Genomic DNA, 23,734 nt, shown 5'->3' with positions numbered 1-23,734 from the left:
CGACTCGTTCGGTACACAGCTCGGAATTTCGATGAAAAAAATTAGTTTCACGTATAAAAGTTTTTCCTCGTATTCTACAGGGTTCAAAGGATTTTTAAGCCCAAAAAAAAAAATCGATTTTTTGAAAATTTTACAGTGGTGTTACCCCTTAATAGGGGCCCTCTCCGCGGGCGGAAACAATGCTTCGAACTGATTTAACGTCGGCGATAATTGGACGCTCGATATCAGGAGTAACGGCCAACTTTTTCGCCGACTGATTTAATATTAGCGGTGGACGTTCTCGCTCGCGGAAGACGACGGGGGTGAGGAGGGGGAGGGGGGAAGGGTGAGAGGACGGGAAGGCTACACGGCGCGCTGGTAATTATCGAAAAAACATACTGCAACCTCAGCCTCAATCTGACCGAGAGTAATGGCTCGTTACTTCGGAAACGACGCTTCGGAAACCCCGCGCGAGACCCGGAAGCACGAACGATGCGGGTTACGTCGTTATGCAACGACGATTCGCTCGTCTGTACTTGACAAGCGCGGAGAGATTTAAGTCCAAAGTGAAATTTTTTAACCGGAAGCCTGCCAAACTTCATAATTGTGGACATATGCTTTCAACGTAAATTAATAAAACACGAGTAAATTCGATTGATAGTTTTTTTTTATCTAGGGCGAAATTGATAAAGTAACGTAAAAGTCTCTTCCTTACTTCTTTATTTAGGTAGGTTTAAAAGGTAAAATTTTTTCTTGCTTTATTTAAAAACTTTCAGTTAAATTTACCTTGCTCCGCAATTTGTACAACTCGGCTCGTATTTCCGCGCAACTCGTTATTGATTGGAACAATATAAATACGTTAAGATTAATAAATTCCCGTTTATTATCTTTTGCTTTTCAACTACAGAAATACCCGCATGTAATTATCTGCCTTTGCGCGGATGTTTTGCAAATTGCCAATACGTTAATGGATAACGCGAATAAAGGGGAGCGAAGTTCCTCGTCGGGGTTTTTTTTTATTTATCGAGGAAATGGTTCGAAGAACGTGGATGAAGATATTGGATCGTATGAATAAACTGCAGCAAGTGCTTGTGCCTTTATTCATCGAAGGAAATGCATCGAGAAATACGAATGAAGATATTGGAGCATATGCTTATTTCTCGAGAGTAAAGCGTTTCATTTTCTACGAATAAAGAAATTGTGGGACATGTTATACAAACAAATACGATTGATGAAATGGCATTTGCTATTGCGAGATGAAACAATAAAATATGATTATAATATATAAAATATTAGTCGCATTAATATAATATAATGTAAAATAACGTAAAATATAATATGCGGAAAATAAAACGACACGTATTTATGCGTATAACATTTATTATAACACGATACATGTGTATTACAAATGCGCGTGGTCCATATTAATGGCATTTGTTGCGGTAGCAATGACAGATATTTACAAGCGCATTGTTCAAGAATCCCGCGCGTTAGTGCCGGACACAAAGGGAAATTTTCCGCAAATGTACCGCGTCTTTTTTCATTTTGATCCATGATCTAGGATTGCACATGACACGCGCGCATTCAAACCCGTGTGTGCGTGCGTGTGCGTGTGCGTGCGTATTAGTAAAGTTGATTGTCCGTTCCCAGCGCAGAGACGATAGTGCATCGAGCCCTCATGCCTCGCAGATGAACTTTTGTTGAAGTCCAATAGAGCTGGGTGAAATAGTGTAACGTTAAGCGCGGGCATATTGAACTTTTGTACGGTATTACCAATGCGGAGCTGTTTGATACCGTGTTTTTCATAAAAAAATATCGATAACATGTCTTATACACGCCACGGTACACCTATACTTATTTTTTACTAACAAGCGTATCAATTTAGAGTCTAATTAGTTTGCTTTGAAAACGGTGTACAATTAAAGTGACTGCAGAGGAAATCGATAATACTGTCCCCCTTCTCAAGTAATTATGAAAGCAAAGAATTATTTGCATGGGATACAGGACGTGCCGCTGCTTTGTATTCGTATTTTAAACTAAATGCTCTTTTGTTCCCCACCCTGATTCAATTACTACGGTCAACGAACAAATTCTCGCTAGCACGCATTAATAATTAACAAATGCGGTTATAGGTATTATTGCAGTTATTTCGCTGAATCGTCAATAGTTTCGACGCAAAACGTTTTTGAACATTCTGTGCGTTTTATTAAAAATATTCAGAATTTGTTTCCGCGATTCGGGAGGGTGAAGGAGGGAGGACACCAAATCAACTGGAAGAGCTCAGGTTTGGAGAGTTCATTGTGTTCATAACTAACCAATTAAATAATGTACAATTAATAAAATGACATGCGACATGTGAGTGCGGTCACTGAAGCTGCATTACCAAATGTAACCGATTTTGATTACAGTTAAATTAAACTATATTTTGATTTTACCGGCCGTAATATATCGGAAGCAATTATCATAAAGTCGAGAGCTATATTATACTCAAAGTCCTCTTTTGCATACGCATTAGCAAAATGGTGAAGCATATGGAATAACTGTTGCAATAACAACGATAATAACAATAATGAAAATAATACTAGGTATTATAATTTGAAGCATTTTTCTTCAAATATTTGAAAATTCTATAAATAGTATTTGTTTTCCCTCTTTCTTTCACTCCCTCTCTCTCTCTCTCTCTCTCTCTCTCTCTCTCTCTCTCTCTTTCTTTCTCTCTCTCTCGTTAGAAGGCTGAGTAGGATGTAGAACAGATTAATAAGATAATTAATAAAATAATAACGTACGGAAAAAGGCACGATTTAAAATTTGCGAAAAGAGTAGGATTAAAATTCTTTTACAGAGAAAGTGTAGAAGTCGGGGATAAATAACGAAAATAAAGAAAATAGGCAATTGGAACACTTTTTGGAATTTATTTTATAGATTGTTACGATCATGATCTTTAAGTATATTGGAGGCAATACAAAGCTCTACCATTGAGTAAAGTGATTGTAACTGTATATATAGCTGCGATTACGTATCTAATACTATTATCGACTGCAATATATCGAGAACCGTATTATATCCAGATCGGAATTATATCGAGCTACTGCTGCTACTGAGAGAAACTTAGGAAATAATGGTCTTCAGAAATGTTCGAATAGTGATAAAGCATGTATAGCTGAAAGGTCGGAAAGGTTGCTTGCAAACTTCGTTATAAAGCTGCGCACGATGTAAAACGATGGCAGCTGGATGTCTTCTTTTGTAACTTTGCTTAAGGAGCATAATATCCCGACGGACTTTTGCGATCCGTAACTGCAAAAAGCTTGCAGCGGTAAAATGCTTTAACCTACTTTATAAACGCTAATTAAGTCCGAAACGTATTATTATTATGTTCTTAATGAAAATTGAAAACAGTAAGGAAAGATTGTCTTTTGGCGGTGTTTCTAACTTCCCTTTCGTTTTGCCTCCTCCTCCTACGACTCGTTAATGTCCCGTCTTTACTCAAGTCCTTTACTCCTTACCGCGCAACTTCACGAAGACTCACTCACTAATGTCCGCAGCGCGGGGAGTGCTGCAAGAAAATATTCGTTACTACGTTGCAACGAATTAATTCCGGTACTACGTGGGACGCGGGCGTTTAACGCGCTCGTAGCCTCGAGTACCTACCAGTCCGCTGGAGTCAATAACAACGTCTGCTCGATCACGTTTGGAAAATAAAACGCGCGTGCGGAAGTGCCCGGCGCTCGTATAACACATGTAACTCGTATAGTCCGAAAATATTTTCCCGGGGCCCTCTGCATAAATCTGGTAGTGATTTATCTACTGCGTTTAATATTGGATTTCGTCACGTCCGCTTTCACCGTCCGACTTTCCAGCCAGGTGCAGTATGACCGATACTGCGAAAGCGCATCAATGATTTTCTGATGATATTTCAACACGTCGGGCGTCGATATGCACTTTAATATCAGAGATGCTATGCTAGTACTGTAAATTTGACAGCAGCGAGCGGACATCCTTGATATAAATCAAATGGGATATATATATTCTCTCTCTCTCTCTCTCTCTCTCTCTCTCTCTCTCTCTCTCTCTCATGAATTATAAATAAATAACTTATTTCTCTAGGATGTCTTCTAGAAAGAGAAATTGTTTAAAGTTATTAAGAATCTTCTTACTTCTACAGAGAGAGAAGTTATTTAGTTAATTTGTAACATTCTTGCTTCTCTATTATAAAAGAACTTTCTACTTTTAATTTTTATCCGCAAACAGTTTCCGCGCTCTGCGCATTCTCGGCGTATGTTTAAATTGCATATACGAACTCTTGTATACGCATACACATACGTGCATACACACAGATACGTAAGTCTGATCTGTCGCTCGCGGAATCCTCGTGCGGAGGAAAGGAAGGATTGTGCACGCGCCGTTCCCCGCGCGAGCCCATCCGGAAAATGCGTTTACCTTTTCGCGCAACCTACTAATGCCGCCAAAATTCTACACACGCATACAGCCGCGCGTTCTCCGGGACGTATGTATACACAGACGTTGTACGCGGTTCGTAGTATATATTTCATAAAATACGTGACTTCGCGTATTTTCGCCGGCTTATCTTCACCACCGCACACGTCGCGTACACGTACAGACGTTCACAGCCACAGTTCTATCTCTCCAGGAAGTCTTAAGATAAAAGTTAATCCGCCGCGTTTACATTGGACTTGCGTTTCTCCATACGGCTTTTTCAATTGGCACTCTTGATTATTGGCAACGTTAGAAGGCACATTTTAGCGGTAATTTTTTTTCCTTCGCCGTTTAATTAAGAATTATGTATACTAAAATTTATATATATATATATATATGTATATATATATATATACCAGACGAGCGCGAACAAACATGAACAATAATTCGCTTCAGTGGGTGCGAACGTCGCGCCGGTACTCCCGATGCTGTTTGCATCCATCGAAGCGAATTGTTCATTCGCATTTACTCGCATTCGTTTATTTTGGCCTGAATCCCGCTTTAAAAGCCGGTATTCATAGTACGTTTTCTTATTTTCAGACCGTCTTAGGTAAGCCTTGAGAAGTTAATACGACTGTGTGATTGATTTGTGACATCTTAAGACTGTACTTAGGACGATCTTAAATAAATAAGAACCGGCCGTGAATACCGGTGTGGAATAACTTTCTCCTCTCAATGCGTGCTCGCGCTTCATCCTAGAAATTTTCGAATGACACTATATAGTATATACGTGCGCGCGTGAATACGTATAACGTACGAATGATGTGCGCTCGATCATGTACTCGCATCCGAGCTGATGTTGCGCGAACGTGTGCATTTATGTGGGAGCCGCGGATAGGTGTGTGGCCGTGTGTTATGCAAGAGTCGATACGTCGGTGCCCGTATCGTCGCGCCGCGGCGACGACATGTGCATCGACGTGCATCGGTGGTGCGCGACGAACGACGTTAAATGTACCGGGTGCCGCTCCGAAATTTAGCGGCGCGAATAAGCCGCCGCGATAAAAAGACAATTCGACTCGGGTGAGAGCTCAACGTACCGCAAGGCGATTTCTGGGAGACCGTAAAGCGGCCGGGGAAAGGGGGGGGGACATTTTCACACCCACGAGACAGTTTTACGAGTGATTTCGCGACGGTGTACGGTTACCTTAGTAACAGCAGAGGGGATTTCGTGGTTTTAAGAGAACACGGGGATGTGGACGAGAACATGCGGATAAGATCCGAACGGAATATTAATCATCTCAACGCGGTTCTCGTAATCGAGCAATAATGCACACATCTCCGTGGCAAATTTCGCAAAATCTTTCGCAAAATCGCTGAGATTTTGTTTTCAATCGAGATAGGTACTTTCTTCTTGCGCTCGAAAAATGAAGGATCTTGAAAATTGTAATTTCCTCAAGGCGCAAGTAGATGACAGAAGTTTATTTTTTAGCTAATCGAAGTAATTTCGTAACTTTATGTTCGCGAATCCAATTCTTCTGGACACCCCCTAAGAGAAATATTAACTGTCGCAAAATTGGATATTTCTGCCGTTAATTTAATTATATCGGTTTGTTGATAAACGAACTGCAGACAGATTTTCGTCGCAATGCAGAAATGGCGAAATCAAATTTCCTTTGGAATATCTATAATTACTGTGATGGTTACTGTTGGCGTTACATCGAGACACAAATAGGTTTTAACCCATTAAAAGTCGTGTGAATATTGATAGAAGGTTATATATATATATTAATATATTGATATTATTTTATCTACCATACATATTCCGCATACGTTTGCAGTACGTAAATGCAATTGGCACAGGATTGTTAAATTTAATATTAAAAATGCCACTTTACCATTTTGTGATTTATGCGACATTATATTAATATCTGTTTTTTTTTTCTTGGAACAAAAAATTCGTAGCGTGATAACGTTAATATTATAAAGCAATTGCGAGAATTTTATACGCGGGCGCTCTTACAAGTATTCCATTATTAATTTTTCCACGAAAAGTTCGGAACTTTCACTTTCTTTTCTGAGAAGAAGTTTTTAACAACCAGTTCATTGCCAGTTTTTTTTTCTTTTAATGAAAAATAAGGTGATATTTTTTTCTTCACTTTTTTCACTTGAACAGACTGAAGAGCAGGTAAGTGAATAGCTAATGATACAAAGTAGCGAAATGTAAAGATTAGCAGAACTTCAGGCAACTCTCGTGGCGCCGGACTCGTTTTCCCCTGGCCGCTAAAAAGTCAGGGATTTTGCCACGGACGGCGAATAACTCAAATGTAGGAGAGCGTCAAGTATCGGGCGGAGCGGGCGGGCGAGATGATCATCGGAAAACGCGCGCGTTCCAGGGAAGATGCGTTCGAGCGTGCGCGCGCGGGCGCGCACGCGAGACCGCGTGTGTTGATTTCTAAATGCATCCGTAATCCCGGTGAGAGATCGATGGTTTTAATCAAGAGAGTGTCTCCCCCGGCCCGTCGCCCTCTCTCCCTCGCGCGCGAGGTAACCCTCTCCTTCGGGCGTTCATTTTTAAAATAAAAAAAAATAATAATGCGCCCGCGCCCGCTCGCACGTTTCGCGGTTCGGCGGCGAAAAGGCGGGGAGCCGCCAAACGCGGGCGGGGAGGAGAAGGAGAAAAACACTCGCAGCCGAGTGCCGTTTGTACGGGATTAATATGCGGCGACTTCGCCCCGGGGTCACGTCCGCGTATTTCCACCCACGTCGACGCACATCGTCCACGGGCGAGAGCGAGAGCCTAGGAACCCTTCTAGACCCGAGTTCCAGGCAAACCCCGGGTCTCGCCAAACTATTCGCCACGCGATAGATTTCCATCCAGCCTCACGAGTCTTGTTCGGATTTGAAGGGGAGCGATTCGAATGCGCGATCCGAATCAGATTAAATTATTGAGATTATCGATTCCGTTAGAAATTGGTATGTTTATACAAGTTATTTGCATTTGCCTGCCTCCCGATAGGGAGATTGTACTAACTTAAGAGCGTAACGTTTAAATTGAATTATCTAATGCGTTTCTTCAGTTTGTCTGTTCGATTATTGATGAAGGAATTTACGATTATAACATGACGATAACGGGGGAAAGCTTTTTCCGGGCGAGGAGCTCTCTCCTCGCTCAGCACTGGACGGAAAAAGGCTTGGTGGTCGGGCGACATTCTCTCGCGAGGTAGGAATCGCTGGCTCGGATTTGAATATGCGGATATCACTCAGCCGTGTCGGTCTACCGAGGGATTTCGCGGCCTGTATATTCCGTGGCCTGTATTTCGTTTATGCGTCCCGCATCCGGGAGAATAAGGAAATTGGATCGGTGGGGCTCTCTTCTCTTTCCTCCGTCCGCGTCGGAATCACGCTCGGATCGATATATTAATGTGTCGCGTCCGATCAAACGACGCGTCTCCGCGCGAATGGGGACGCGCTCCCCCTCACCCCCGTAACCCCGTAAGTCCTCCTCCCGCCTTACTCCTTTTTTCCCTCTCTTTCTCGTTGTCATTTCTTTTTCATCGCTACCGGGTGCCGCGTATTTACGCGCTGTTTTACAGCGAGGTCGTAAAATTATCGGCGCTCATAACTCTCGTAGATAAAAGGGCTCTATCCTCGCGGTAGAATCTCCGAGCGAGCTTTGGATACGGGCGCGTACGCGGCGAAGTTATGAGTCCTCCGGGGGTTTTAGCTTGTCACGCTCGCACTCCCTCTCCCCTTCCTCCCCCCTCTCCCCTCCCCTCGCCTACCTCTCCCTGGAAACGCGATAATTGTCTCTCGTAATAATTGAATACTTTAATTACGTTAATTAATTAAGAAATCTGCTCCTCCCGCCGACGATCCTGCCGCACGGAGGAATCGCGATAGTTTTCTTCCCCTTCCGCCTTGTTGCTCGCTCTTTCTCTCTTTCTCTCTCTCTCCTCGCGACAGAGTAATAACGTCGTTATCATACCTTAACGGCCGTCCGCGAATGAAGCTAACTACGTTAGCCTCTCAATAAGCGGGGCTCGCTTTACCGTGAAAGTTCCGACGCCGTAATTGCCGCGCGCGGCTTTATTGTGTGTCGCACGGCAATCGCCGGCCCGCCCGGCACACAATCTATGAAATTCAGTTGCGCGAGAGCGAAGCAGCGCGGGAATTAACGCCTCGGCGTCGTCGCCCCGCGTTGCTGTAGCGAAGCGGTGCAAGCACCGTGAACGGCACAAACGAGCGTGTCGCCGTCGCCGCCGCCGCCGCCGCCGCCGCCGCCGCCGCCGCCGCCGCCGCCGCCACCGTCGTCCTCGTCGTCGTCAACGTCGCCGTTGTCGTCATTGTCGTCGTCTTCCCGTTTGGTGACCTGAGACCCGCGGCCGGACTCTCTCTCACTTTGCAAGCATAAGTTTCGGAACGTCATGGCTCGGGCCATCTCGAACGAGTACGTACGGAGATATTTGAGGTGGCATTCGCGGACAGTTATACGTCACCGGCGGCAACGACGGCGACGCGAAGATGGTTGGGCGGTTCCGGCTCGGATGCAATTCGTGATATCTCCGGATATCTAGTAGAAAGTTCCCCGTTGGCTGCTCTGTCAAAGCGACGCCGTTGCGCGCCATTCAATGCGGCAGCTACTCTCCTCTCGCGCGCGAGTTTCTCCTCAATCGCTGAAACGACGTCGTCTGGTGATACTTGTATTCTGGTGCCGCGTTAGGTAGGGAGAGATGTTTCTCGATATAACGGCGAGTGACTTTTTTTTCGTTTCGTTTGATTTTGCAAAGTGGAAAATGCTAAGGCATAGAACAGTAGCTTCTTGATTAAAAAGCTCCAGCCCGGACCGAGCGTCACTCTCTATTTCTAATTTTTGCCAACTCTAACATTCCGCTGAAAAACATTTAAATATTTATTAATACTTTTGTAGCAAAGAAGTTTCAATAAAATATAATACTTTCTAAATTTTTTAGAGTGAATCTCACTCCAAAAGATTGAAAATACTGTCACTCGGCCACTTGAGTGGCAGTATTTTTACTTTTGGAGTGAGATTCACGTGCATTGGCCTTCCTTATTCGTTATGTGTGAAACACTTATACGGTCGTAATAGATATATATTGACTATCTAACAAGTTTGCAGAGTTATTTTTTCTTCTTTGTTCTTCACACAAAGGATACTGAAATATAACGCTATTAATCGAGTAAAAGAGAAAAAGAAGTCAGAAATGATATTTCAGTTTGCAACTATATGCATGTGTAGTGCTAAGTGCTCACGATTGACGTTCGTACAATAATAGAAACGGATGAATAAATTATCGCCGCGATTCCGCAGACCGACATTATGACGGGAGGGAGGGGAAGGGAAGGTTAATTTTCCGTTCTACAATTACATCGCATTTACTGCCACCATTAGCTCGATTGACCTAAATATAAGCCCATTATAAATTGCTATAGCGGTGGAAACGCGCGGGACGCGAATGCGGCGCGGAAGCACAAAGGCAACCGTGCGCGGCGAAACGAAATTACAGCGGCAACTAATATCTCTTCGCGTCGGCCATGAAAGTCCATTTAAAGTTAAAACAAAGTTAAAACAAGCGGCTTGCCGCCGCTTGGTGGTGGGGACTTGGCACGTCGGGCCCGGAGATCAGAAATTAGAGAAGGAAGACTGTCGAGGGGCGACGGAGACGTGTGAATCTGCAGCTATTTACGAAATTATTCAGGGTTCTCGCTTGCAGGGAGGGGGGAAGGAGGGAGTATTAACATTTCGACCACGTAGACCATCCTGAACGGAGGGCTCTTTTCTTCGGCGGACTCTTCGATAGGGTGGCACGCACGAATGCTCATATCGATCTACAAGATCTACGAGAGGTGCTTGTCGACGCAGTATCGGACTGATCAAGTCGTCGGCAAGTCCGCGATTCTTCAATGAGTCCCAGAAATAGACTGTAGAGATAAAAAGAGAGACAAAAATATAAAATTAAAAAATATAAACAATAAGAGTATAAAACCTTTTAACGTTTATTTTTAAATTTATATCTTTTAATACATAGGATGTTCCCGGGTTAAATTGCCAAACTTAAAATATTTAGGATCAAACAAAATTTTCTTGCGGAATTAGAAAAAATGTGTATAAAATCACATGAAATTTTAATGAGCATCAAGATCTTACTATAACCGATCTCACGAATTCGATGCAGGCGTGCGAAGAAATCACAGACGCACAATGTTATAGTCACTCGTTCTTTCACCGATAAATGCAATGCTTAGATCTGGAAGCTATTATTTCAACATACTTAATAATTACATTTTGATTATTGTGAAGCAATAATCAAATAAAGAGGATAAATCTAAATTATCTCGACATTATTCATTCCTACAGTTCCCTAACTTAAGAAGACAACATCTTTTAAACGAAGCAATCTTCCAGAAGAAAATTTTATGTGTTTTGAGGTCCTAAATTCATATTTTAAGTTTGGCGATTTAATTCGGAAACACTTTGTATAACAAATAATTTAATATTAAAGAGTATAAATATTTAAGGATAGAAATATAAAAAGTGTGTAAGGAATAGAAATTTTAGATGCTCAAAGTGCCAGTGATATAGAAGCGGAATATTCAGCCGTATTGATATATACGCTTTTTCCATCTCATATTTATATAGGGAAAATCTTTCGGTGCGAGGGTACATATAAGTCGGTGCCGCAATCGAAAACACGCGTTCGACGTGGATGCAAATTTCGGTGCGGTACGGAAACGTTCCATCCGCGGCTCCGGCGTTAAGGGATTATAGTTTATAGGGAAAGGGACCAAGAGAGAGGGCCCGGAAGGAAAATCACTCCGACATCGTGTCGATGCGCACGAGGGATTTGAAAGCCGTGAATTTCCATTTCGTCTCGTCGCTCGGATCGTCGTTACGCCTGAACGCTCCGCGATGCGGCCGAACTCGATGGATGCGATACAGAGAGAGAGAGAAAAAGAGAGAGAGAGAGAGAGAGAGAGAGGAGGGAGAGCCAAGGGGAGACAATTACGCCGATTGGAGAGTATAAAAATGCATGAAGTCACTGCGCAAATTCCTTGGAATTTTGCGAAGCAATGACGCTACTGATACATTCTTTTCTCTCTCTTCTTACTCGCCGAGCGTCTTCAAAGCTCTCGCACGTAGCGTCTCGTCGTCGATACGTTCAGATCGATTTTTGCAAAAGGTACTTCTGTGAGGAATAGCGTAAAATAGCGTCGTGCTGAGCATAGCGATGCAACGATTCCAGCTTCCGTGGCAACATTACATGAGATACTGCAACGAGTCGTATCGCTTTAACGCGATCACATACATTCCCGGATGATAAAGAGAGGTTTTCAACGGTACCGAATTAATGAACGTACAATGAAAAATAGTACAATAAAAAGGGGAATAATAAAAAAAAATTGTAATAAAATATAAGTTATCGCCTAAATTAATTATGAGAGAAATTGCTGCAATGAGATATGTCGTAAGGCTTGTAGGGGCAAACGCATATCGTACTACTGCATACCATCCGAGGTGCGATGAATCAAAAGGGACGCGATGACACGAAACGATGCGTTTTTAGATTAATAGCGGCCGTTCCTCTACTGTTGGGCGAAATTACGATTCGGACAGAGCGTATCGCGTTGCCTCGCGCGGCGAAAGCACCACTTCATCATACTTCGTCGATCCCGGCGATTTGGATCAGTGCTGGAAAATACTGTGAGATGTCGTGAAAGTTTTACACCTTCGGTTTTTCTTCCCCCCTCCTCTCTCTCTCTCTCTCTCTCTCTCTCTCTCTCATAGGTCGTAACGTCTTTATCGCGCGAACTCGTAGTTCGTAAAGACTCGCGTTCTTTTTCTTTCTCAACGGTTTTGACGGCTCAGCGTGTTTTACTTCCTACATCGAGCGGATACGTCAGGAACTGACTTATCAATGTTCCGTGCAATACGTCGTCGGTTCAATCGTCCGTTACGAGTGTCTCAATAAGGTCAAATGTCGTTATTGCGGCGACACGTGTGTGAAAAGTAACACAAAACGCACATCAGTTACCTGATAAATCCGATAAAGTACGAGTACTCGACGAGTTTTAGAAAAAGAATTGGCTTTGAATTTGAAGAAAGATTACAGTTTAAATTAATTAAAAGAATAAGAAATGTATACTTTAGAAATAAATCTTTATTGTTTGTAATTTCAAATGTAGATATCAACAAAATTAAAGGAAAATATTTAACATCAATTTTAAGTAAAGGAAAAAATAACGAACGTGTATTTTGTACTTACGCATATATTACTTTTAATATTGATTAGACTGATGTAGAATGAATTGCGATACTTTCTTAACCTATAGGATTAAACTTAATGATTCTATAGGTCGTTTTTTATAGCTGAACTGGCTACACTAGTTCAGAGTTTATCTTTCTTCTTCCAATGTAGAAAGAGAAAGATAAACTGTGAACTAGTGCAGCAGTTCAGCTATAAAAAATAGGCCTTATATGTGTAATAAAAAATTGACGATATATCGAGTCTCGATTCTCAAAGAACATTACAACAACGTGTTACTTTGTGTGCGAACACACAGCACGACATACAGCGATCATGCTACCAATCGTTTCACAGATTACGGGGAAGATTCTTATTCGGTGGGTGGCGAATTCATTCTGGGAGCGCGAAACTGAATTCGACGATGGTGGTCTTCGAATCTCCCGGTGTATCTGTATGTATGTACGAGAAGCGAACGCACAACGGGATGTGTCGCGACGATTATTAGCCGTGAATACTGACGACGCGGAGAAACGCTGCACGTCTATGTGAGGAGGGAAGTTAGACAGTGAGACCTCATCCTCCTTGAGCAACGCGCGCCCGGATAATATGATCCTTTCAACGGGAGGAGAGCGAGCGCGAGAAGGCAAGCACCAAGCCCACCCCCGCTCACGAGCGTTCAATTCCGGTATCCGCTGCGCATCGCCCTGCAGCTCGATCTCCGTGTAACGTCGTTACCCGAGAACTCCCCGAAGACGAGAGACGAATGCCGCTAAGCGTGACGCGTCGGGGCTGATACGTGCCGGCGTGTGTCGCTCTTTCCGATAATTACATCTTCGTTAGCAGTCGGCGCGAAGACGGTGGGATCGGTGAGACCGGCAGGGACGGGGGGGGGGGGGGGCTACATAGGAAGAGGCGGAAGGTGGGTTGGCGGATTACCGTTTTAAGGGCGTGCTAATGTAATGTAACTTCGGCAAGTGATGCACACGCACTTTATCCACGGCGCTACGTATCGACGTCGCTCGGGGACGCGGAACGCCCCCTCTTATCACTGCTCTTTGCTAATTACGACCGTTCGCCATTTCGGGGGGCGAGGGCGATAGCATTATGGTGATGTAACGCGATATCGGCGCGTGTATAATTCAATATAAAATTTCCTCGGCGCGTTTCTCCGTACGTTTATCCTACAATGCCTTGCCTTATCCGAGAGAGACGCATCTCCCCCGACGTAGCAACGCGCGACGTTCCCTCTCGGACTTATTTTAATCGACGATTTGATGCAAACTCACCGCCGACTTACGCGCCGAGTTTCCCCGTGCGGCTTTTTGTTGCTCGCGTCGCTGCTTAGAATTAAGCAGAACTTTGATAAAGTTGCAGCAACTTCGTTACAGCGTCGAGTGCATTTGGCATATTCGGGACGATATAACTCGCCTCTCTGAGGAAGACAATTTGATCAAGTGCTATTTACGGCCAAACGGCGGAGTAATTAATAATATAATGGAGCTTCCGAAACAGAGTTCTGTTTCCAGATGATTAGCGGCAGAAAAATTTGAGAAAGAAATATTCTCATATAAAAAAAAAATTAATTTTTAATTATAAATAATAATTATAATTTTCTATTTTTTATATTTAATAATTATGAGTTATGAAAAAGTAATATGAAAATTTATGACACAATTCAGAGCATTTATTAATTATATATTATTATAATTTTTTATAATGATTTTTTTTTTACGGTAATATCACATTATCGTCAATTATTTATATGAACTTCGGCAATTTATTATGTTTTCATACGTAACACACGTCTTTAAATACAGTAGACAATTACAGAGATATTAATGACGATGCAGTAATTCGAGCATTACACGCGTCTCTCCATCAAGTGAATATCTGTGATTATCTATGGGAATATCTACGTTGCCAAGATACACGCTTCTGATCTCAAGCAAACATCAGGCTAGTTTAATATCGCACCTCCGGTGATGCGACTTCAAGTTCGGCGGGTTGATCTCAAGATTCCCGGGGAATTCCCTAAGTAATTTACAGATTCACCGAGTACTCAGGATTATATCAATCCTTTCCGCAGTCGAAGTTTCGCGTGCGTGATGTGCTGTAATTGGCGGAGGCGAACCGCCACGTCCGCGGCAACCTCACAGTACGCGTGTAATTACGAGGACAGGTGGGGATGCGACGCGTAATTCAAAGGGGGGAAGAGGAGGAATAGTAATGCATGCGGCGCGACGGGGAGAGCGTCGCGGCGCGCGCGTCTTTCTTCAGTCCGATCTCTTTCCATGCGCCCCGACCTCTGGGTCTTCGCGGCTCTCCTTTCGATCCTATCCCCCTTTGGTCTATGACATTAATGCAAAGCGAGGACATGCGGCGGCGACGGCGGCGACGGCGACGGCACGACCCCGTCGTGGACCACCCCGAGGATGCTTCTTGCAAGAATAAGAGAACAGGATCGCTGGGGATGTCCCGGGATTCTGTCCTCTATCGATCTCCCGCGTATATAGACACTAACTTGTGCCCTCCGCAAGCCGTGCTATGTATCTGCCATATATACATATACCGCCTCTCTCTCTCTCTCAAATTTTCTTCTCTGTCTCACCCTCATTCCCCTTTCTCCTTTCCTCTCTCGGTTTCTCCCTTTCTCGCCCCCTCCGCGGTCCTCTCTGTCTCCCTCTCGTCTATTCGTCCGCCAACCAACCCCTTTCTCGCTCCCTCTCAGGTCCGGCGAGTTCCCAACACGCATACAGAAGCCCGAAGTTTGCACTCGTGTTTGTGTTGCGCCACCACCCCCGCCCCCGGCCGCCACTGCCGACGCCGCTGCCACCCATCGCGGCCCCCTGTGTGTTGGTGGTACGTGTCTGCGGAGTAGGGTGAGACCGCGCATAGCCGCGCTCACCGCGCTAAAGAATGTGTTAGATGCACATAAGCGGCGCGTCGCGTGCACACAGGGGATGGCGCCGGGCCCTTGTCCCCTTTGTGTTTATCGTGTATTATCGAGAGGCGCGACCTCCCCCCCCCTCCCCCCTCCCTATGTTTCCCGCAAGTCCATCAAATCCCGAATGTCGTCGCGAAATTTCGACGTTAGCGCCTCTCGCATATGCAAGCTCGTGTTAGAGATGAAGGGATGTGACAGAGCGAAGAGATATGACAGATATATATATATACATATATACAAGATTATTAATACTTTATTTACACATACTTCACAAATGAATATGCAGCATCAAAAAAGAAAAAGAGTTGCATGAACGAGGGACAAAAATTCTAAGATTTTTGAACCATCATACTTGACTTTGACTCCTCACGTTCGATGTTAAAAAATATAATAAGTCAAGAAACGGGAGATAAATTATATAAGAAGATAAAAATGAGGAATGTTCAATATTTTCAACGAACGATTGTCCGTATCAGTAGTTTTTCCCTTAATTTAATCGCAACTTTCAGAGCCCTCGTCTAAATAAGTACCGCGTCGTGTTATATTCCCGTGTATGCGGATTTTGTGAGCGGATGGTCGACCGACGAGCGCGATGCGGAACAAAATTGGGACCGTGTTCGTTTCTCGGCGCACACGCGTCCGTGTGCACGTGTATCCGAGTAAGTGGTAAATCCGGCGATTTCCATATTACTCTCTCTATGTACCGACATCGATAAATATTCGACCGCGCTCGCATGCGACCTCGTCGGTTTTATTTTTATTCATTTTCCCCCCTTTTTCCCTTTTTCTTCGGAGTACACCAGCAGAGTACACCGCTTGCACGTCGCTTTTGTTCTCTTTCTTCGGACTTTTCGTTGCTATGCAGAACCAAGCATCGATGCAGTGTCGCTTGGTTTTGCATACAAAGCATGCAAAACCTAAATTCATAATTTGCAAATATTGCACCTACACATGGGAAACAGGCATTCGCTGCAATTTGCGAATAATTAAAAATACGTAGAAATTCAGATATTGATTTTATTCAGATATTATTTTTACGAATTGATCGATATTATAAAAAAAATTATATTATTTTTTATATTAAAAAGAAAAATGTTTTATTTACGTGTCATCAATAATTTCATTTGATGCGTAAATTTTTTGTATATATTTAATATTCCTTTTACATGTATTTTTTCTGAATAACACAAAAATCGATCAGTTGTTTTCCTTTGTACGTTTAAAAAATTGGTATTTTAATTGCTGCTTTGATTCTATTGTAATAATACGGAAAATATTGCATTATTTCAATTATTATTTCAATCTCTCGCCGCACTGGCTATCGTCCGATAATTCGATTACAGAGAAGATTACAGAAGTCGTAACAATTATCTTGCCACTCACATTAATTGCATGGACATGTTTTAAAAGCGTATGCAGTAGCGCAATTAATTATCTTATTAATCTCTCTGTGATAATATAATTCTGGATACGTTATTACATTAATTATCTATTAATTAACTTTTAGTATAATATTTTAATTATGTATCAATTGATCCCATTGTGTTGAGCCATTATCCTATTTCGTACAGATAAAATAATTTTTTTAAGAGTACCAGACGATAAAAAAATTGTTTTTTTTTATCACGATAGTTCAATAGTCTTCCGTAAACTCTTGATTGCGCAAAGATTGTTAATCACAAATTACATTGCACAGAGTTTACATCAGAGATATTTGCATGATTCTTCCTTTATTTATACGTATATATTCAAATTCGAAATTCTGATTTTGTGCATGTAAACTCGATTAACAGCTAAACGGTCGTGTGTTAATCATATTGATCGAATCAGAGGTATGATTTTAGTTAATTATATCAACTAAATTGGCAGATTTGAAAGTTAAATAATATTAAATGATTTCTCCGTCCGATTCTGTGTTTTCCGCAAGCTGGTTAATTTCCATCGTAATTAAATGAAGCGCAAAAATGCGTATATAAATGAAATTGAATAAAGTATTATGCCTGTATTGTAGGGAAATACGTATTTGTTCCAGTGCGAGAGATAGTCCAGTTTTAATTCACGAGCGGGAGGGGGGAGGATTATTACGAGGAATAATTATTCATTAATAACGGCATTTACTTGCGCGCTGTTACGTGTGGTCCATGTCGTACACGAGGTTACGCGAGATTTGCGGGCGTATATCGATGCTTTTTATCGACGCGATTCGCTGTACCTACAAAGCCACCTTTCTGTTTACTGCATTATTTAGAAGTATGACCCACTTCCGGAAGTCCATTAAATCCCGGCTAGTGCTGTCGGGGAACTCGAAGTACGGATATCCCGCTTTGAGAAACTGGCTTAAACGATAGTCACGTAGGAAGTACCGCCGCGTGCCGAAGTTGCCCCACAGTGTACCATTGCTTAACATCAAGCGTCTCGTCGAAGAAAGAATTCGTAAAGCATTACGAGATTTACGCGTCCCCGGGTTGCTCTTAAATCGAATATATCGCGTCCCTTTATATACAAACGCGTACCCGCTTTACGGTTGATTTTTCACTCGTCGCGTATCTCTCTTGTCGGGGACGACTGTTAAAAATCTGGGTTATATTGGCTGTATTATGCGAAGGGAAGTTTAAGTACAATACGGTGAACGTGTGTGCAAAAGAGTGACGACGGTAATAAATACAGCGATACCAGTGATACCGACGAAGAAACGACTGATATAGTAGAGATATAACTGCCGCATTTTTATTTTTTATCGGTTAAAAAATTACGTCGCTTTTGAAAAATTGCGACGTAAAACACTGCCGCGGCTAATAGACTCACACTGAAAAATTGAGCATTCTATTATCGTTATAATCGACTAAAGCATTCGTTTGGATAAGTGGAACCTATCGGGGAACGCCCGCCGGGATCATTGAATTATGCATCACTTTTTGACGGCAGCATCAAAAAAAGCGGAATAATTCCGACGTTTAATTGCCATTACCGCGAGATTGTCACCGAATATCACATTTCACACGCGCGCAGCCACCGCGCGCGCTTGCCACCGTGACTTCTCCACGTCCTCTTAATTAATATGTATTTGATTGATAGTGCGTGCAATGCTGTTCGAAATCGAATCGCAAAAACGCGCGTGCTGGCAATTCAGTTTTTGTCGCAGTCCGAGACGAGGACGCTCGATGGCACGTTTCAGCTCATAGACGAGATATTCATAATTGCGAGTTCCACACGAAAAAGAAAAAAGAAAACGCCATACGGGAGCATTAATCATACAGGAAAGCAGCTATTCTTTCTTTTATCCTCGAATTATGTTTTTAGATTTCATTTATATACGCGTTTTGCGCGGCGTTTCTTTCAACAATGGAGGAGTTAAATTTTTATGCCTGTTTCTCGCATGCCACCATTAATCATACGCCTTTTTTTACGGTGAACTCTTCACCTCTAATAAGAGCAGATAAACTCGCAGGACCATTAGCACCAGTCCGCCACATGAAAGAGCGTATGTACGTCTCGGAAAAGAGAACAAGGGGGGAAGGGATAGGCCGGGACGGTGGGATAGAGATTTTCTCCGTTGACGTGGCGATTTGTGCAAGCAACAGGCAACTTTCATTAAAGCCTTTTCGAGCCACAGCAATTCCTCGCTCGTTTCTCTCTCGTCGCCCCTTCTCGTCCCGTCGTTGGGTTCTCGGGCTTTCTCTCTCTCTCTCTCTCTCTCTCCGCCGCCACGTGTCGGCACGGGCCGCACGGGAACATCTATGCGGAGACCGGCGCGGCAGTACAGTTCGCGCGCGGTGCATGCGAGAGAGGAATGCATCGTGTGCGTGCATGTGTCGAGAGGCAGGGGAGCGAGAGAGGTCCCTCTCGAGTCCGGGTCATTCACGAGTCTCGCGCGCGGCTCTCACATTCATGCATTGTGCCACGCCAAGAATTGCCGGCGGCGCGGCGTATTGGATGCACAGGCGCGAGAGCACCGGCCGGAGATTCCTCTCGTGTGTTTAAGCGCCGTTAACGTCGCGTACCGTAATCCCGTTTCGCGTTTTCGCGTCGCGTCGCGTCGCCGGTCGCCCCGTTGTGCTCTCAAACGTAATTAAAGCGATGGCGCCGCTCTTGTGTCTCTCGCACGCTAAATGCCCCGCGAGCCCGCGGGAGAACCAACAGTCAATCTCGCGCCTCTTTAGGAAGCGGCTTTTGAAAGGACGGGATTAGTTCTACTTGGCAGAGAGAGAGAGAGAGAGAGAGAGAGAGAGCGAGCGAGACAAAAAGATCACTAGGAAGTAGAAGTTTACTTCAACAGCAACAACTACGTGTTAATTAACATCGATAATTAGTAAACGTTTGAACTGAATTTAATTTGGAGGATGTAAAAAACGGAGAACTAAAAAAAAACCCATTCGTTTTTCGCAATATTTCTCGTAAATTTTAATCGGGCGTTGCTTGACTGGAAATTTAATTTCAAGACTTTGTTTGAATGTCAAGATACTTAACGTCCGGGCGGAGAGCGAACGCGTGAAGCGAAATAAGCGAAATAAGGTAAACGTTTCACGGATAATTCCCTTAAGCGGGGTAGCAATTTCTGCCTCGGCGAGGAGAGGAGCCGCATTAAAATATTAATCGCGCACTTGAACACCGCGAGAATCTCGACGCGCGGGGGCGACTGCTGCAAAAATGCGAAGTTCGAGCGGCGAACCAAAGAAATCACTCTCGCCCGGCTCTTCGTACCGTTCAACGAAGTCTCCTTCTCGTTGAAAACTTTCCTTCGGAAGTTTTTTTCCCCACTCTCTTCAAGCTCTCTCGGTAGACTCTCTCAGCACTTCGTACGTAGGCGAGGCGCGCACTCCCCTTCGATGAGTATAGTATATATATATCTATATATCTATATATATAAAAGAGAGAGGGACCTTTTTATCTGTTTTCCATCGGGCAAAACGAGTTGCCTTTTGTACGGCGGTCGATAAAGGGTGGAAATGATGATCCCCCAGGATGAGCAGCGCGCCGAGGGAACTTTCAGGCGACGTTGAAGGCTGGTCGTTTTAACGACGTCGTGGATTTGCGGCGGCGGCGACGACGACGATGACGACGGCGGTGGCGGCGGCGGTGGTGGTTACGGCGGTCGCGAGAAGGACGGCGGTATAGGAGCCGGCGAGAGGGTATAGCCGTTTTACCACGCTCGTATAACGAATTATAAGGCGGCGGTCCCGCGATCGAACGACCACGGGAATCTGCCCGACGCCGGAATAATCTTATGGCTATATAACGCCGCTTTCCCGAGGCCGTGATACCGTCGTTTCGGAAAATCGCTTGTGCGGCGCACTGGCGTGGCTCACCGTCGGGGGTTACATATTGCCCTTAGTTCGCCATGTGTGTCAAGAGGAAACGAGGCAAGATGTGACAAAATTACCGCGATATTTGCGCGCGTGGCTATGCACGAATTGTATCGTACGGTAATAATTGTGCTGCTAATTAACAATTAGGAGAACTACGAAAAATTTTTCCTATCGATCACGTCGTTATTTATTTTATTTTCGCTAATCGAGTGGAGCCCGAGCACTCGAATTAATCGAGTTCCGTCGAATCCGAGTCGAGCGATTTTCACTGCTGCAGCAGTATCCACCCGATTTAATTTTAATTAGGAACGCGTGTATTGTTGCACTTGTTCAGAGCAATTAAAAGTAATTAAAGTACGTCGGATGTGTCTTCTTTTTCTTTTTCTTTTATTTACGGCTCGCCGCGTTCGGGTGTAACGAGCGATTTTTCCGACCCGCCTTTCTTTTCGGCCCTCAGCGGAGTTGGAAAATTTTTAAGCTTCCGGATATAAATACATCTCGATCGCGGATGAGCAATGAAATTGTAGAGGATTGTGCAAATACATAAAACACACGTATGTACAATATCATCGAGCGAGACACGTACACGAGGTGCGCAAATACACTGTCTCCCGGGCCGCGTTTCTTCGACGGGATTCAATATTTGTCCCTCCCGAATGAAAGTGTATTATCACGTATCAATCAAGAAGAACAAATGTTTGCCAAGGGGGCGGAGGTAACTTCGACTTCTTGTCGTCGGCGAGACCGACATTCCGGGGCCCCGTGTATAAGGAGAAATCACCGGTCGACCGAGGGGGATTAATTATCCAGCGATTAAATATCTATTGATCGAGGGGGGGGGGGGAAGGGAACTTTGATCCGTGACTGTGATCGTATCGATGCGACCTCTCTGAGGTCGATTTTAATCGGTGCGCCCAGCTTCATACTGCAGCTCGCGAGACGAGACTGTTTAAATTGTATCGCGTCGCACTGATGCAAAATGCACAAGCATTACGTGAGTCGAATCTTGTCTCGCGTTCCGCACTTTATACAGGATGTTGCTGAAATACTCGGGCGCGCGCGAGCTTTGCTCGATGTTCCTCCCTTGATCAAGTTGGCGCCGATTTTTCCTGGGCGGAAATTTGATTTGGGCTATCATTTCACTTTATTAACTTTAAATATTAAATACTCTGGCAAACTGAGTTGCCAATCGCACTTAATATTTGACATGAATTCTGTTAAAATAAACTCGAAATTGGATATAGGATTTCGATACAGTTATACACGTCCATCATTGAAATCTAGCGTCACGACAAACTTTTCATTTTTCAAACCTAACCGTTTTCAACCACTCCAAACACATTGGTATTTTTGATAAGGGCAAAATAAGCGACAAATTGTTTGAAGATTACATTTACAAAGTTTGTCCAAGCGTTTTGGAGGCACACTGTACACGGGAACGTCGTACATGCGGGAATTGTCAGCGTCTTTCTTCGCCTATTTCTACGTAGACTTCAATTTTGAATTTTGCGAGGATAGACGGAGTGGCAAATCGGATTTCCTGAATTGTCGAGATCTCCGCTTCTCTCGGGGAAGCATCATCGAAAACCAGTTTGAACGGCTGGGTACACGTGGTCGATAAATAGTCAGACGCGACGACGTGCGAGTGTCGTTGAAGGATTCGCAACTTGCGAGGTGACGCAATAAATTTGTCTGCCGCTTTAGGACAACGCGCAATTGTGCACATCACGCTCACGTCCTTCGCCACGATTTTTGCAAGGGACGAGAGACCGAGAGACGGGTTTCAATTGTTCAAAAAAACTGAATAGTCGTTCTCGTCGAGAAATCGTCGGCTGAAAATATTGGCAACCAATCGGATATTTACGTATCGTAAAGTAACGTTTCTGGATATCTGATAATAGTCTGCCCGTATCAACTGCGCGAACGACCGTGTCGACTTTTATATTGCGAATGTAACGTACTTGATAATCTAAGGGTTTGAACGTTTTATTTCTTCTGCGTGCTCCGAAATGGCATGTCTAAAAATAGATCAAGATAGACTCATTCCATGCTGAAATTATTGCAAATTGATTAAGTGGACGTGTCCCGATTTGCCGGCGTACTAATGGCTAAAAGGGTTCCTTGAGGTTTCCTCAAATAGTTCTCCCGCGATGCAGCAAATAATGAGACGCGTCTTTTCGTACGTCTAGGCGACGATATTATTGCCGCCGCTATACTCGCACTACTTTTATCGGTGTTTACAAAGTTTAATTAGTCAGCCCCTTTTCACAGCCAGGCACTGGCGTACAAGGCGAACTTAAATTAGCATGCACACAAGGGCTTTGACACCGAGACACAGTAGAATTAATATTCACAGCAAGGGTAAGCGAAATCCGAATCAGGGCGCAATCACGGCGGCTGAATAGCAGGCAGCGGAGATATAGTGTTAATTATGTGCCAAATAAATTAGCAACTTGTTGATCGTCATTAATACTCGATAAACCTGGTCAAACATCCAATGGAGCGGGGGGGGGAGGTCCTTGCGAAGACCCGGAATACTTATAAGCCCTAATAACAACGCGTGTAGCGCGACCCATTCTCATGGATCACGCGCGGCGCCGGGTTAATGCCAATATCCCTAATCGCTATTATACATCGCGAATGCGAATCACGCTTTAGTGTAACGAACGCGTGTAAACGTGCGTCGTGTCGTCGCCGGCACGTCGCGCTTCGTGCGACCCGGGACAGAAGGTGAAGCTTGAAATACCGCGAAATAAAGAGGCAAAAGATGGGACGTGGCAGTGGCGAGACGCGCTGTGTTTTAATGA

At 43.9% G+C, this 23,734-nt stretch overlaps 1 protein-coding gene across 1 annotated transcript in view; it reads left to right on the top strand.

Moving 5' to 3' along the window:
* LOC105449286 (protein pygopus) overlaps window positions 1–23,734 on the top strand; it is an 87,709-nt gene that overhangs the window by 36,036 nt on the left and 27,939 nt on the right. The gene's annotated exons all lie outside the window — the stretch shown is intronic.

The sequence above is a fragment of the Wasmannia auropunctata genome, unplaced genomic scaffold (genome assembly GCF_000956235.1).
Source record: "Wasmannia auropunctata unplaced genomic scaffold, wasmannia.A_1.0 LD336076.1, whole genome shotgun sequence".
Classification (NCBI taxonomy): Eukaryota; Metazoa; Arthropoda; class Insecta; order Hymenoptera; family Formicidae; genus Wasmannia; species Wasmannia auropunctata.
This window is presented reverse-complemented; position numbering and strand designations above follow the sequence as displayed.